This window comes from Pseudonaja textilis, chromosome 18 (assembly GCF_049901715.1).
Source record: "Pseudonaja textilis isolate UNSWEBS1 chromosome 18, rPseTex1.2, whole genome shotgun sequence".
Taxonomy (NCBI): Eukaryota; Metazoa; Chordata; class Lepidosauria; order Squamata; family Elapidae; genus Pseudonaja; species Pseudonaja textilis.
Window position 1 is genome coordinate 3,249,605 of NC_142007.1, and position 14,813 is coordinate 3,264,417.

The window sequence follows — 14,813 nt, forward strand, 5'->3', positions numbered from 1 at the left end:
TTTCGTTGGGATTTTGTTTTTTTAAAGCATATAGTAAATCCGTTTTGCTCGAAACTGCTCCGTCTCTCTCTCTCTCTCTCTCTCTCTCTCTCACACACACACACACACACTGTATTTATGTTTCTTCTCGGAGGTGAATCTCTCTGATTCCAATGAGGCTTTTTAAAAAGTTTCAAATCAACTGAATGCTTGTTGGTTGCCAACTTCTCACCCTACTCCGCCCCCCCGCAAAACAATGAAAGCTGCTGGGTTTGTAGAAACTTCACAAGCCACTGGTGTTCAGCAAGTAAAGTTTTTCCTGGCCTGGAAAGGGTTCAGGTGGATTAATTTCTTGTGATGCAGCTAATAGGCTGCAAAACAGCTTCTCTCCCAGGGCAGGAGCTCTGTTGAATTCTGCCGTATGGTGCAGAGTTGGTGCGGTGTCGGGGGTTTTCGGTTCAATGTGTGGTGTGTGAAGGTTGTGTGTTGGTGTTTATTTTCATGGTCATGATGTGCACGGGAAATGGTGCTTGATTTCGTTGCATGAGGTGCAATGATAATAGACTAAACTAAACTAATACCAGGTGCAGAGGAGTCTATCAAGAGGGGGAGGGCAAATTGGGCAAATCAGTACTTATAGTAAGATATTTATTGATCCAGTCAAAGCCAGGATTGGGTAATTATCACATTTCTCCCACGCCACACACACACCAATTCTCTTGTACAGGGAGTCCTTGCTTTATGACCACAGTTGAGCCCCAAACTCCAGTTGCTAAGCGATAACAATTGTTAAGTGAGGTTTGCCCCGCTATTAAGACCTCTCTTGCCGCAAGGGTTCAGCACCAATCATTGCAGTCGTTAAGTGAGTCGCACAGTTGTTAAGCAAACCTGGCTTTCCCTTTGCTCGTCAGAAGGACCACACACCCGCAGGGACACCGCAGCTGTCATAAATACGAGTCGGTTGCCGAGTATCTGAATTTTAATCGCGTGGCCACGGGGGATGCTGCAGTGACTGCGTGAAAAACGGTCCCTTTTTTTCAGTGCCAGCGTAACTTCGAACAGTCGCTAAACGAACTGCTGTAAGACGAGGGCTGCCTGTAATTCACTTTGGAGGTGGGGCCCTTTTTCTCTCTCTGCAGCGTGTCGTTCTCGCAGCGGATGTGCGGTTGGGTTCATCTTAAAAAACCCAAGACAGACCAATTTTACTTTGGCGGCCACCCGTAGTTCCTTCAAGCCGTCTGAAATGATGGCAGCCTTCACACACACCCTCCTTTTTATAAAATGCACCAATGCTTTTGCACTCGGCTCTGTTTCCACTACTATCCCAGCCAAGGGTAGGAAAGAAAGAATCATTTCTTCCACGCGCAAACGTCATAGTTAAAAAAAAAAAATGTCTTTAGGAGGTGTGGGTTTTTATTTTATTTTTTGCACGAGAGCCCAGTACAGTTTCTACCAAAAGTTTCCACTTTTCGGAATGTAACTTTGAAGGTTTTATTTTATTTTCCTACATCCCCCCGGATGGTCACCTCAATTCTTCCAAAGGAACCAATGGAACAGAAGTCTTCATCCCCGGAGGCTTTCAAGAAGAGACTCTGAGCTGCCCTCTGTCAGAAACAGTGTAGGGTCTCCTGCTTGGGGGTGGGGGTTGGACTAGATGACCTACAAGGTCCCTTCCAACTCTGTTAATCTGTAAGTAAGTAACTCACCTCATCCCTCCCCCTCAAAACACCCGACAATGAGTTTGTACAGATGCAACAGTTGATTTCCAAACTCCTGTCTTCTGTTGGTCCATACCGAGTGACAAATTTCCAAGCGTGGAAAAATCGGGGGAAAAAAAACAAAAACCAGAACGGAGACATTTACTTCCAATCTGAACATTATCTCTCCCTCCTGATACATTTTGCAGCGGAGAAGTCTGGATGGCTTATCAGCAGTCACATCCACACGTCCCCCTCCCACCCCGCATGGATCTTGTTATCTGACTCTCCCCGCTTGATCCGTGCCCTTTGTTTCGATCGGGGCACCTGGATGAAAGGTAACACCTCCGTTGGTTCATTATTGACCTTCTGTGACTCATTGGTCGACTCTTTATATAAGACCTGACTGCTATTTATACATTGGGGAGGAACGACGGGTCCAGAACACGTCCCCTTTCAACCTTGCCAGTCAGGAGTTACTGAGCTGATTGGACCAACTCTCTGGTCAAGGAAAGCACCTTCCTTTGAGGATGAGACAGGGGTTTTTTTAGTCGCGGGGTATAAATCAGCAGTTGAGCCTCCACAGTACATGTAGAACATCCCACTAGAATTTCTTGTAATAGACTGGGCGGCTTATAAATCTAATAAAACCAAGAAAATGCCAGATCTTTGAAGGGGAGCTTCAGATGCCCCTTCCAAAGTTTCGAAGCAATCAAGCGATCGTGGGACCAAGGAGGAACTATTGCTAACCCATCGAAAGAGAGTAAAAAGGTGGACAGCCAAGCTGAACTTCAACAGATCCAACTAATACAACCGTAGAAATACAGGCCTCCTTCCAAGAACTGTGCTGGAATATTCTGCCTCGCGTTCTCCAAAGCACCTAAAGGCAGGACAAGAAGCAGCGCGTGGAAATTAATCGAGGAGAAATCCAACCTAGAATTAAGGAGAAATTTCTTGACGGGAAGACCAATGGATCAGTGGAACGGCTTGCCACCAGAAGTTGTCGGTGCTCCATCCTTTGTTCTGACCCAAACCCTTTTCCAATAAAACAAACACGAACCAAAGGGAACAGAAACCTTTTTAATGATGCTTACGAATGCCCGGTTAAAAGGCTGCTGCAAACTAATTAACTTTGATAAGCACAAGCTTCGCCAAAACTGTGCAAGACTGCCAAGAATAACAGATAAGAAAGATTTTACAACACAAGAGTCTTCAAATACCAATGTAAGATCCTGTAATGTCCACGAGGCTGAGTTTCAAAAATGTCTTTGCTTCCTGCAAAGAACATCGGATTCACAGCTGGCTTTTATCTTCTTAAAGGAGGGGCCATTACCTTGCAGCCTTACTCCCGAGTCGCCCGTGCTGTTGTAGCTGCTCTTTCCTGCAAGCAATCCTGCGTGCACACGCACTTGGCACAGGCTCCTCGGGAACCTCCTCATCACTGCTGCCAGCCCCTACAATCTCTGAAGGCAGCAGTGCACTCCCTGATGGTCCTGGCCCCTCATCTGAGTCCTCGCTCTCCTCAGCCGTCCGCACCTGCTGCCAGCTAACCACAACTGGAGATTTTAAAGAAAAGATTGGACAGCTATTTGTTCAGAATGATGTTGGCTCGCCTGGCTGAGTAGAGGGATGCTCTAGAAGATCTCTAACGTCCCTTTCAACTCTGTTATTCTGTTATATGTATGTTGGCGCTCATTTTAATAATGACTACTTAAAATGGCCTGTGGGATTACGTGCTGCTTTGTTCAGTTTGCGGCCGGTACTGTCTAAGCATGTGTTTCTCGTTTCGTTAGCCTGGTAGCCCTTGAACACGTCCTAGACACAGGGGAACCAGCGGGCCACAAAAATGCTTGTGCGCGTGTGTGTCTGCATGTGTCTGTTTGTGTGTGTGTGTGTTTGTGTCTGGTGCTCACGTGCAGGCCCGGATCTCCCGCATGCCTTACGAACTCCGCTTCCCTCCATCCGAAGGCGAGACCTCGTTACGATGCCATGCACGGAGGAAGGTGACTTCGGAAGGAGGACTTGCAGGTTGGATGGATGCCCCGCGAGGGATTTGGCAGAGGACGGAGCGGGCCTGACCTGTCAGAGGTTTGCGGGCGACGTCGCTCCGCATCAGCGCACCTGTCACTCAAGGCCGCCTGAGGAAGCGCAGCCTGTCGCGCTGCGCCAGTCATTCGTGGCTGATAGCAGAATTCAAAGTGATGTGTTGGGTTGGCCCCGCGGCGTTGCAGGGGAAAATGGGTCTTTTGGGGAGAGAGGAACGTCGTCAGGTCAACCAGTGGTTTCCTAAAAGAGACCTGGGAGATGTTCTTTTCTGCAGGTTATCACAGGTGGGTGCTGATGACTGAAACATGACAGGCAGTCATGAGTGACACGATAGCAGCGTTCCTAATATTTGAGGGGCTGCCCCAAAGAAGAGGGAGTCAAGCTATTCTCCAAAACACCAGAAGACCAGAGAAGAAGCAACGGAGGGAAACCAATCGAGGAGAGAAGCAAGCTAGAATGAAGGAGAAATTTCTTGACCGTTTGATTAACCAGTGGAACAACCTCCAGAAGTTGGGAAGGCTCCAACACTGGAAGTTGTTTAAGAAGAGATTGTCTGCAATGGTATAGAGTTTCCCGCTTGAGCAGGGGGTTGGACTGGATGACCTCCAAGGGCCCTTCCAACTCTGTTATTCTGTATTCTCGTCTTTCTTTAGCGACCAGAGTTACGACGGTACTGAAGACAAGTGACTTACAGCCGTTTTTCACCCAACCCTCGCAGCATCCCCGAGGTCTCGCGATCAAAATTCAGGCACTCGGCAACCCGATTCATATTTATGACGGCTGCAGTGTCCCGTGATCCCCTTCGGTGACCGTCTGACAAGCCGAGCTAACGGGGAAAGCCGGACTCAGTTCACCGGCCGTGTGACGAACTTAACAACTGCAAGCGTTCGCTTAACGATGGTGGCACGAAAGGTCCTAAAACGGTGGCAAAACTCATTTCGTCGTCTTGCTTAAGCCATGGAAATTTTGGGCTCCTCTGTGTTTATAAGCCGAGGACTACCTGCGTTGCCATTCCTGGGCCAATGGAGAAGCTGCAAAGGCTGGTGCAACGCATGGTGTAAATTGTGCTTAACCAAGGAAGGTGTTTACCAAGAGGACATTAATGGCCGGCGGCTATAAACGGACAAACCCGCCTGGTTTTGGGTCATAACTAACAGAATAATCTGCATTTGATTAGCTGCATCCTTTCAGTCGTTCCTCAGCCTCTGTCTCTTTCCTTTTTTCTTCTGATATATCCTTTTTTTGGTCTCCAATATCCCATTTTCATCTTTCTGCCTGCACAGGAAAGGGATGTGCTATTTTTGCCAGATCCTTTTCAGGGTTCATTTACTGGCCAAAGGTTGTTTTTTCTCTCCCCTCACCCCCGCCTCTTCTGGCCCCCTCTCAGTCCATATCCTGCTTTTGTAGGTCAGCTCCCCAATACGGAGACAGCAAGCGATATCTTTTGGTCCGTGGCTCGTGGAGCGCTGCGCGCTTGGATGAAAAACCACCTGAAAAACAAGGAGGGAAAATTCGGGCGTTGCTGGAACAGATTGATTGGGTGTGGGGGGAATAAAAGCAAAGCCACGCCAGAAAAAAAAAAAAATTACAGAAGTAAAAGCAGCAGTCATTTAAGTGGAAATGAAGAGGTGATCTTAAAACCTCCACCTGGATCTGAAAGGAAAAGAGAAAGGCTGCTACTCAAAGAGAATCTAACTTCTGGGCAGCATCCAAAAATGCCCAGTCACGATGCCAGAGGACAAGTAAAAAAAAACACAGACAGAGACATTTTAAAGACTCCTGAGGCTTAACAGCATCCCCGTTGCGGTGCTCACGGCTTGTGCATAAGTGGAATTGTCGGCAAGGCCGGCCCCGAGCCATTAAGAGCAATTGGGGGGCGTTGATAGATGGCATCTGTGTCCTTTGGAGAGGAATTTGGTGCAGAGAGAGAGAGAGAGAGAGACAAGTCAAAAGAAGGACCAGGGGTGACAGGATAGCGGTGTTCCAATATTTGAGGGGCTGCCACAAGGAAGAAGGGGTCAAGCTATTCTCCAAAGCCCCTGAAGGCAGGACAAGAAGCCATGGATGGAAAGCAGTCAAGGAGAGAAGCGACGTCGAACGAAGGAGAAATTACCTAACCGTTGGAACAATTAATCAGTAGAATAACTTGTCTCTAGAAGTTGTGGGTGCTCGATCACTGGGGGTTTTAAAGAAGAGATCGGACAGTCTGGAACGGCATATGTCTCCAGCTTGAGCAGTAGGGGGTTGGACTAGAAGACCTCTAAGGTCCCAACTCTGCTCTTCTGTTGTTAAGTCCTTCGGCCATCCTTCCAGTAACCAGGACCTCTCTTTCTCGGCCTTCTCCTTTTACAGGCAGAGGATGCAGGAGTTGGTTCCCTGCCAAAGAAAAGGCTTTGCTCAAAGGAAAACAGAGACCCCCCCGGAAACGATAAATAATTGAGGATGGTCTTCTCTGGGTGAGCCAAACCATTGTTGCCTTCTGGGATTTCCAGAGATTGGGAATAATTTGGGGGGAAGTTTCAAGAGAAGAAGCTTGTATTGAAGGAGTCCGGCAGGTACTCCTGACATCATCGGATGGGACCCAAAAAAAAGTCTTCTAAACTTTGAAAAAGAAAACATTTTCAGTACTGGTGTGTCAGTTTCGAACGTGCAATTAATAGGCCATTCAGAAATACCCCAGTGCTGTAGATGCGATGGTTTTATTATATATTACGTCATCACAATCACCATCTGATTCTTTGATGCTCTTTTGGTATATTCCAAGCACAATCGATGGACAGTTGTAGCTAAATTGCAGTTATTATCATCAGGAGTTGATTTAGAGTTATTCTTCAAAGAGAGCCCCAAGAAAGCAGAGCAGAACTCATTTCTCCAATCCTTATACTAGGCAAGTCCATTGAGAAATCAGTCCCAGGGAATGGACTAGGAGTAGGAGTAGAGTAAAGAGGAGAGAGGAGAGGAGAAGGGAAGGGAAGGGAAGGGAAGGGAAGAGAAGAGAAGAGAAGAGAAGAGAAGAGAAGAGAAGAGAAGAGAAGGGACGAGACTAGACTAGACTAGACTAGACTAGACTAGACTAGACTAGACAAGACTAGACTAGACTAGACTAGAATTAGAGTAGAATAGAATAAGAATAGAATTAGAGTTAGAATTAGAATTAGAGTTAGAATTAGAATTAGAATAGAATAGAATAGAATAGAATAGAATAGAATAGAATAGAATAGAATAGAATAGAATAGAATAGAATAGAATATAGAATTCTTTATTGGCCAAGTGTGATTGGACACACAAGGAATTCGTCTCTGGTGCAGAAGCTTTCAGTGTACATACAAGTGATAAATCATGATTATAATCATAACATACCGTTATCATAAATTGTAAGATACGATACTCAGTGATAGCGATAGTGATGGGATACGAAATAAGCAATCCACGCCAATCATAATAGGATACTAAATAAAAGCAATCCACATCCATCATAAGACACAAACAACCAAGTGATGGTCCTAAGAAGGTAAGGAAATGGGAAAGATGAGAAGGATAATAGTAATACAGCCCTAACTAGGTGGTTTGGCATCCCAGGGCGTAAGAGAGTCTTGTGGGAATTAGTGGTTTAGCAGAGTGATGGCATGGTAGCGGGGGAAGCTTATCCAATTAACCCTCATCCCCAGTGTGGGTTTAAGACTTGTGGGACTTCAACTCCCAGAATTCCTTGAGCTAACATGACTGGAGGAGGAATTCTGGGAGTTGGAAGTCCCACAAGCCTTCAAGCTGTCCAGTTGGAAGAGTCCTGGTTCATAGGTTTGCAATCTTCTATCTTCCCCTTGCGTTTGGCAAAGACAGACCAGCCCGCAAAACTGCAATCCAACGTCAACGTCTTCCTTTTAAAAAAAAAAGCAACTTAAAATCTTCCTTTGCTTTGTCTTCTTAGTTTGGCAATTGCCAAAGGAGCTGTCACTTCATTAAAACTTTGCCACGTTTGCGGGTGAACCTACCGTACTGGTAGCACCCAAACTTTGGAAGCTAGCCATGACCTCTCTCCCCCTCTCCCCGCCCACACACACACACACAAAAACCCCCACAGACATACACACTTCAGTAGCAGGATAAAGTAGGAATCTGGAGAGCCTCCAGTGAGTTGGAAAAGGGGGATTGTGAAACGGGCAAGAAGCCAGGCAGATTCCTTCAGAGGAATTCCTCCACCTTGGCTCCAAATAAATGATTCCCTGGGAATGCCTCCAGCAAGAGAAAGACGGCAGCCAGGTCACCCTGCCTGGATTTGCTGCGGAGAAACGGGGGGTATCCAAGCCCCTTTGTGGAAGGAAGCTTCAGTGGAAGACGAGGAGAAGGAAGGGCTGTCTTGAAAGATGCTGTCAGCAGCATCTTTGCAGCTATCGCTGATAGGAAGAATAACCACCATCCAAATGAATATTTGGCTGAGATTCTTGGTTTTTGTTCCGAACAATCCCGATAAAGAGGGGAGGGGAAAATACTTTGAGGAGTTCAAATAAAATGTTAAAATATATCTGGCAAGGGGGGAAAAAAAATCAAGAATAAGTTTTAAAATGTTACAAGAGTCTAAAAAAACAAAGCAGGTTTGGGGTTGCCAGACTGGGAGCTCTGCTACCAGGCCGCTGGTACTTAACATGAGTGAAAGGAAGGATAAATTTGAGACATAGAGGATTACTGATTTTGGAGGGATATGATTTGCAACTGGGGTGGCACGCCTTCTTATGGCACGGGAAAAACAAAATACATAGGTATTTTCAAAGGCATTATATTATATTATTGGGCAAAAATTAAAAGAAAGAAAAAACATTATATGAAAATACCAGTCTGGCTTTCCACGATGGAGGCACTGATACATCCGAAACAGAGGTGTTAATTCAGCCGGTTCTGACCGGTTCTGGAGAAACGGTAGCGGAAATTTTGAGTAGTTCGGAGAACCGGCCAACCCCACCTCTGACTGGCCCCCGCCAACCCCATCTCTTCTCTGCCTCCCATTGAGCCCCAGCTGGGTCTTCTTTGGTTGCCCTGCCCAGGAGAACGGAGCTGGAAAGCAGGTTAGTGGGGTGGGGAGGGAAGGGGGATTTTGCAGTATCCTTCCCCTGCCACGCCCACCAAGCCACACCCACCAAGCCATGCCACGCCCACCAAGCTATGCCCACAGAACCGGTAGTAAAAAAAAAAAAATTGAATTCCACCACTGATCAGAACGTTGTCAGCATGGAAAAAAATTGCAAGATATAAAGACATTTTGAATGAAAAAGGGGAACTTAAAACTAAGCAACGATGCTGTCAGGAAGGAAGAGTTGGGGAGCCATAAGAAGCACCTTTCTGATGCGAGTTCATTTCGAGGCAACTCAGCAGGATCTGACTTGCTTAGAGGCAGAGCAGGGACCACCAGGAGAGCCCAGGAGGCTTAAGTTACAAAAATCATCCCACAGGATGCAATGCAATTTTTCTTCCGTATTGTGGGAAGGCACAGTTGTGTCATGACAAGAGTTGGGCCTACCCCGAAGGAAGCTTGGCCTTTTAAAGAACGGGTTTCAGAGTGCGAGAAGGATAAACGGAAGCGGAGCTGACGCAGAGAGCAGATAAGCTATCTGGCCCCAAAATCTGATTTCTGCATTCGGGTCCGAGGTGATTCCTTCCAGGAATCTGGAATGCCAGGATGCTCCATCGATATCACCTGCAGATAAGCCAGATTGCGAGAGGGACTGAAAAAGGAGAAAAACAGTTTGTCAGCGTATGCAACCCAGCTGGCTTTGGTAAATAGACTCAAAAGGCAGACCCGAGACTGAGGAAGGTGAATTTGCGGACAGCTTAAGCCATCGTGCCCTTGGTCTTCTTCCCAGATTCCAGGCAATAAATGAGGCTGCATTCCAGAAATTGTGGTCCAGCCAAGCCGGTGTTTCTGCATTGTTTATTCCTTAGTGTGCTCCAGTGACACACACACACACACACACACACACACACACACACACACACACACACGTCCTCCAGCCTGCCATTAAACAAGGACATTTCTTGCTCCAGGTCATCTGCTTTAAGGTGAAGGGGCAACCCCCGTTTGGGCAGAATGGGACAAGTGTCCCCGGCCAACTCGCTGTGGCCAGCTCAACATGCCATGGGACAATTTAATGATCCACTTTAATTATTTAAAATAGATAAAAATGTATTTTAACTTTGGTCATTCACACTCCTTCGGAATGCTTTTTTTTAATGATTCTATTCCACCACTTCTTTGATATTAGTGTAACTTTTGTCCCGCAGTGAGTTGTCCTGCGGCAAGTTGGCCACAGTAAGTTGGCCGTGATGAGTTGCCCACAGTATGTTGGCCGTGGTGAGTTAGCCGTGATGAGTTGTCCATGGTGAGTTGGCTATGATGAGTTGGCCGTGGCGACTTAGCTGTGATGAGTTGGCCATGGTGAGTTGGCCATGATGAGTTGGCCATGGCAAGTTGGCCATGGTGAGTTGGCCATGATGAGTTGGCTGTGGCGAGTTAGCCGTGATGAGTTGGCCATGGTGAGTTGGCCATGATAAGTTGGCCGTGGCGAGTTAGCCGTGATGAGTTGGCCGTGGTGAGTTGGTCATGGTGAGTTGTCCATGGCGAGTTGGCCTTGGTGAGTTGGCCATGATGAGTTGGCCGTGGCGAGTTAGCCGTGATGAGTTGGCCGTGGTGAGTTGGCCATGATGAGTTGGTCATGGTGAGTTGGCCATGGCGAGTTGGCCTTGGTGAATTAACTGTGACGGGTTGGCCAGGGCGAATTGTCAAAAACCCCATTTGGGAATAGAGGAAAAAGGAGCTGAAGCTACCAAAAGGGAAGCTGGAGACATATGACTTTTGCTGATGTTGACATAAACTGATTTGATTTACTGCCTTCTGGGCACATAATTCCCTGGAATGATGATCGCACCTAGAGAGTTGAGAGGCGAGGAGCAAAGTGCATCCTGGTAGGATGTTTGCGGGAGCCAAATATGGCTGGGATGTCACATTCTTTATAAATCTCCCTGGTTCCATTGCATGGACAAATAAGGGCCGTGAATTTCCAAGGTCAAAAAGTGAAACTTCTCAGGAAGGAGACGGTTCAAAAGAACGAAGGCCGGTTTAGCTAAGTCAAGAAAAATTGCACCTTTCAGCATCCTCGTCTTCTTTACGCTCTCTAAAGGCGAGCCAGATTCAATATTTACCCAAGATGCCGGGGAGACGCCATCTACAGCTGGTCTCCTCCACCCTTTGGTGAGTAAAATGGGCAGGTCCCCCCCCCACCGCCCCGCCCTTCAGCCCGACTTGACTGTTAATGTTTTTTTGGCAACGATCGTCAATTATTAAAGGAGCAAACAGGAAGCCCATGGGGAGGCCTTGGAGACAAATTCAGGATGTCTTGGAAGAATTACAAAAGAAGCAAGAAAGGTCCTTTGTTCTAACTATTCCCCTTCTGGTTCCCTTGTTCAAAACAGGCTAATGTCAGGCAGATCTAAAAGGAAGACAAGGATCAGAGATGGTTGTTGGGCGAAGGGAAGGGAAGGAAAGAGAAAGGAGGGAGGAACGAAGGGAAGGAAGGAAGGAGAGAGAAAATTTGGGAAATGTCGTAGATTTTAACTGATCCTCCTCCTTTCCTCCTCCTGCCCTCCTCTTTCTTCTCCTCCTCCTCCTCCTCCTCCTTTTCCTCCTCTTATATAATATAATATATATATATAAATATAATATATATATAAAGCCTGAGCAACAGAGAGGATTGTTGAGTTCCTTGGCCAGGCCTAAAGTCCCGATACAGAGACTGGGCTGAGGATTAAAATGTAAAAGAGACATTTTGTGCGTCCATCCCATTTGTCGTGGAAGCTGGGAGCGCCAAGATGCCTCGGGGGGCAAAGAATCCCCCAGTGGTGGGACTTGACCACTGAAACTCGTACCCGGCACATCACAGGAAGTGGAAAGACAACTGGACTGAATTAACACTCGTGAATTCCCTTCCCCTTTGGAGCCAACTCAAAAGATCCTGCCAACTCACGCCAGGACTGGGTGGGGTAGGGTGGGAGAGGCCTGGAGCTTGCCATCTCGAAGGCTACGGCGCCCGTTTTCTGCGCCTCTTTTCTTTAAAAAGCTTCCATCGGCAGCGCCGCTTTCCTGTCCGCATTGAACGCTCCGCGCGGCTGGCAGCGTGAAAAAGAAGCCGGGCGGGAGCAACAATGGTAATAATTACAGGCGCGGAAAAACAAGACCATTAGAGAGAGAGAGAGAGAAATAGGAGCATCTGCCTGCATCGGAGAGGCCATCGCTCCCCTGTCAATATTCGGTCTCCACCAGCCTGCCAATTGCCGGATCTTGTCTGCAAACACAGACTTGTAACTCATTAAAAAGATAAACATCATTGTTCTGCCTCTAATTTGATCATAACGGGCATTCAGAAGCACAATGCCACCCCACGCGAAGGTTCCAGTTTTCCTTTTCCCTTCGCTGTGAGTTTTCTTCTTGCGCCATCCCCTTTTTAGTTAATCTCCTCCTCTCCTCCCCTTCCCCTTCGTCAACCCCTTCCTTCCCCCCTCCCCTTCCTTCTCCTCTTTCTTTCCTCCTCCTCCCTCCTCCTCCTCTTCCCTTTCCCCTTCCTCTACCCTTCCCTCCTCCCCATCCTCCTCAAAGTTGAGGAAATTTGAAGAAACAAAAGTTGTCAAAACGTCTCCTTTTCTTTCGGCCAAGGCTGAAAGTTAGCAGAAAAGGAAGGAGTCCAGTAGAAGAGTTAAAAATAGATAACCTTTGGGCAGGAAAGTGTGATTCCCCCCCGCCCCCCGCCTTCCCTTAAATGGGGGTTTTTCCTGTGTGACAAGGACATCCAAATTCGGAAGAAATATGGCTGTTTAAAGTTAGAAATGACCCCAGAAAACTGAAAGTCTCTCCTCCTGTTTTGTCCTTTTAAAGTGAGCCCCTTGTTCAAGAGGCCTTGAAAGGCCGTGCGTAGAAGGGTTGTAAAATATAATCCTAGTTGTTGTTTTCCTGCCCTGCTTTCTGGTTACTTCTGCTGTTAGCTGTTTCTTATGGGGAATAGAATATCATGGAATGGAATAGAATACAATCAAATAGAATGCAGAATAGGAATAGGAGTAGGAATAGAAATAGAAATAAAAATAGGAATAGGAATAGAAATAGAAATAATAGAAATAGAAATAGAATAGAATAGAATAGAATAGAATAGAATAGAATAGAATAGAATAGAATAGAATAGAATAGAATAGAATTCTTTATTGGCCAAGTGTGATTGGACATACAAGGAACAACAAGAGACAAGTTGACCCGCATTTAATTCAACGCAATCAAACACTTGTTCCTGACCCTTTCATCAGTTGCATTAGAAGTCAGACACATTGGACGATGGCACCCCACGCATTGGTGAGGAGGTGAGGTCTAAGTTGAATTTGCTCGCAATCTCATGGAAAAATGGAAGAGCGTGAGTGAAGTGCCGGATTTTTAACCACCCCAAAGTGCAGGATTGTTTCGAATCCCAAGTATTTATCCTCTCTCTGTATATTTTTCTCCTTTGCTTAAATTCCAGAGGGGTGACTCTGAGTCAGGGGAAAAACACTGGGGGGAGATCCATGGTTCTTAGGAAGAAACTAAATAATTCAGGGGCAATTCAGCCATTTTTATCTCACCATCCTTGGGGACTGAACTAACACCCTTCTAACAGGTTAAACAGATCATCAGAGTTGGAAGGGACCTTGTAGGTCATCTAGTCCAACCCCCTGCCCAAGCAGGAGACCCTACACCATTTCTGACAGATAGCAATCCATGAAAGCCTCCAGGGATGAATCTCCCACAACTTCCGAGGGCAACTTCTGTTCCATGGGTTGATTGTTCTCCCTGTCAGAAAAATTCCTCCTTATTTCCAGGTTGAATCTCTCCTTGTTCAGTTTCCATCCATTATTCCTTGTCTGGCCTTCAGGGGCTTTGGAAAATAGCTTGACCCCCTTCCTCCTCTCTGGGGCAGCCCCTCCCTCAAATACTGGAAGACTGCTATCCTGTCTCCCCTGGTCCTTCTCTTCCCTAGACCAGCCAGGCCCAGTTCCTGCAACTGTTCTTCGAATGTTTTAGCCTCCAGTCCCCCTAATCATCCTGGTTGCTCTTCTCTGTACATTTTCTAGACTCTCAACATCTTTTATATACTGTGGTGACCAAAACTGGATGCAGGACTCTAGGTGTGGTCTTACTAAGGCTTTATAGAGTGGTATTAGTGCCTCCCTTGATCTGGATTGTATCCCTCCCTTAACGCAACTTGGAATTTGTATTGGCTTTTTCTAACCTTCTTCCTTTGAAGCCGTTCATTCATAAAACCCGACAGTCCCCATTAACCATCCCAAAAACTGGGGGTGGGGGGGTGTTTCCACCATATATTCTTTCCGTTGCTTTTGCGTGGCTAACTTTCTGAAGACCTTTCCCCTTGATCTGTGACGGGCATGGAAAATATTTGCCACTCTGTTGGTGCAAAAAGGGGATCATGTCTGAGGGTGTATCTCTCCGTGGAAAAGCTGAATCATTTTGCTGCTTTTTATTTTATTTTTTCTCCTGTTTACAGAGAAGGAAAAAAAAAAAGCTTCTATTCTAGAATTTTTTGGGTCATGTTTTGGCCTTGAAAGGACTGGGGTATACTGTCCGCCTCCGCTGGATGATGCAATTAGAGGCGAGGACGAGGAACTTTTCCGCTAGAAATCCGGGCGCTTTCTCCTCTGCCTGGCCTGTAAAAGAAACCTCTGTTTACTTCATCTGAGAAACATGAAGCAGAATCCTGGATAAAGGCAGACAGCTTGGCGAGGAAAGAGAATTTCACCTACTCACGGGCTGCATGTTATTCTCTAAATATTCACTGGACCAAACATTTATCCCAAGTTGCCTGGAAACCTTTCCAAAATCGGGGAGAAAAAGGGAAAAGAAAATGTGACGTGACTCCGGGCGATGTGAATGACAGTCGTAACAGAACTACCGAGTTAGCAGGGACCTTGGGTCAGAGGGGGTAATTCAGCCAGTTCTGACCAGTTCTGGAGAACCGGTAGTGGGAATTTTGACCGGTTCTGAGAAACCGGCAGATACCGCCTCTTGAC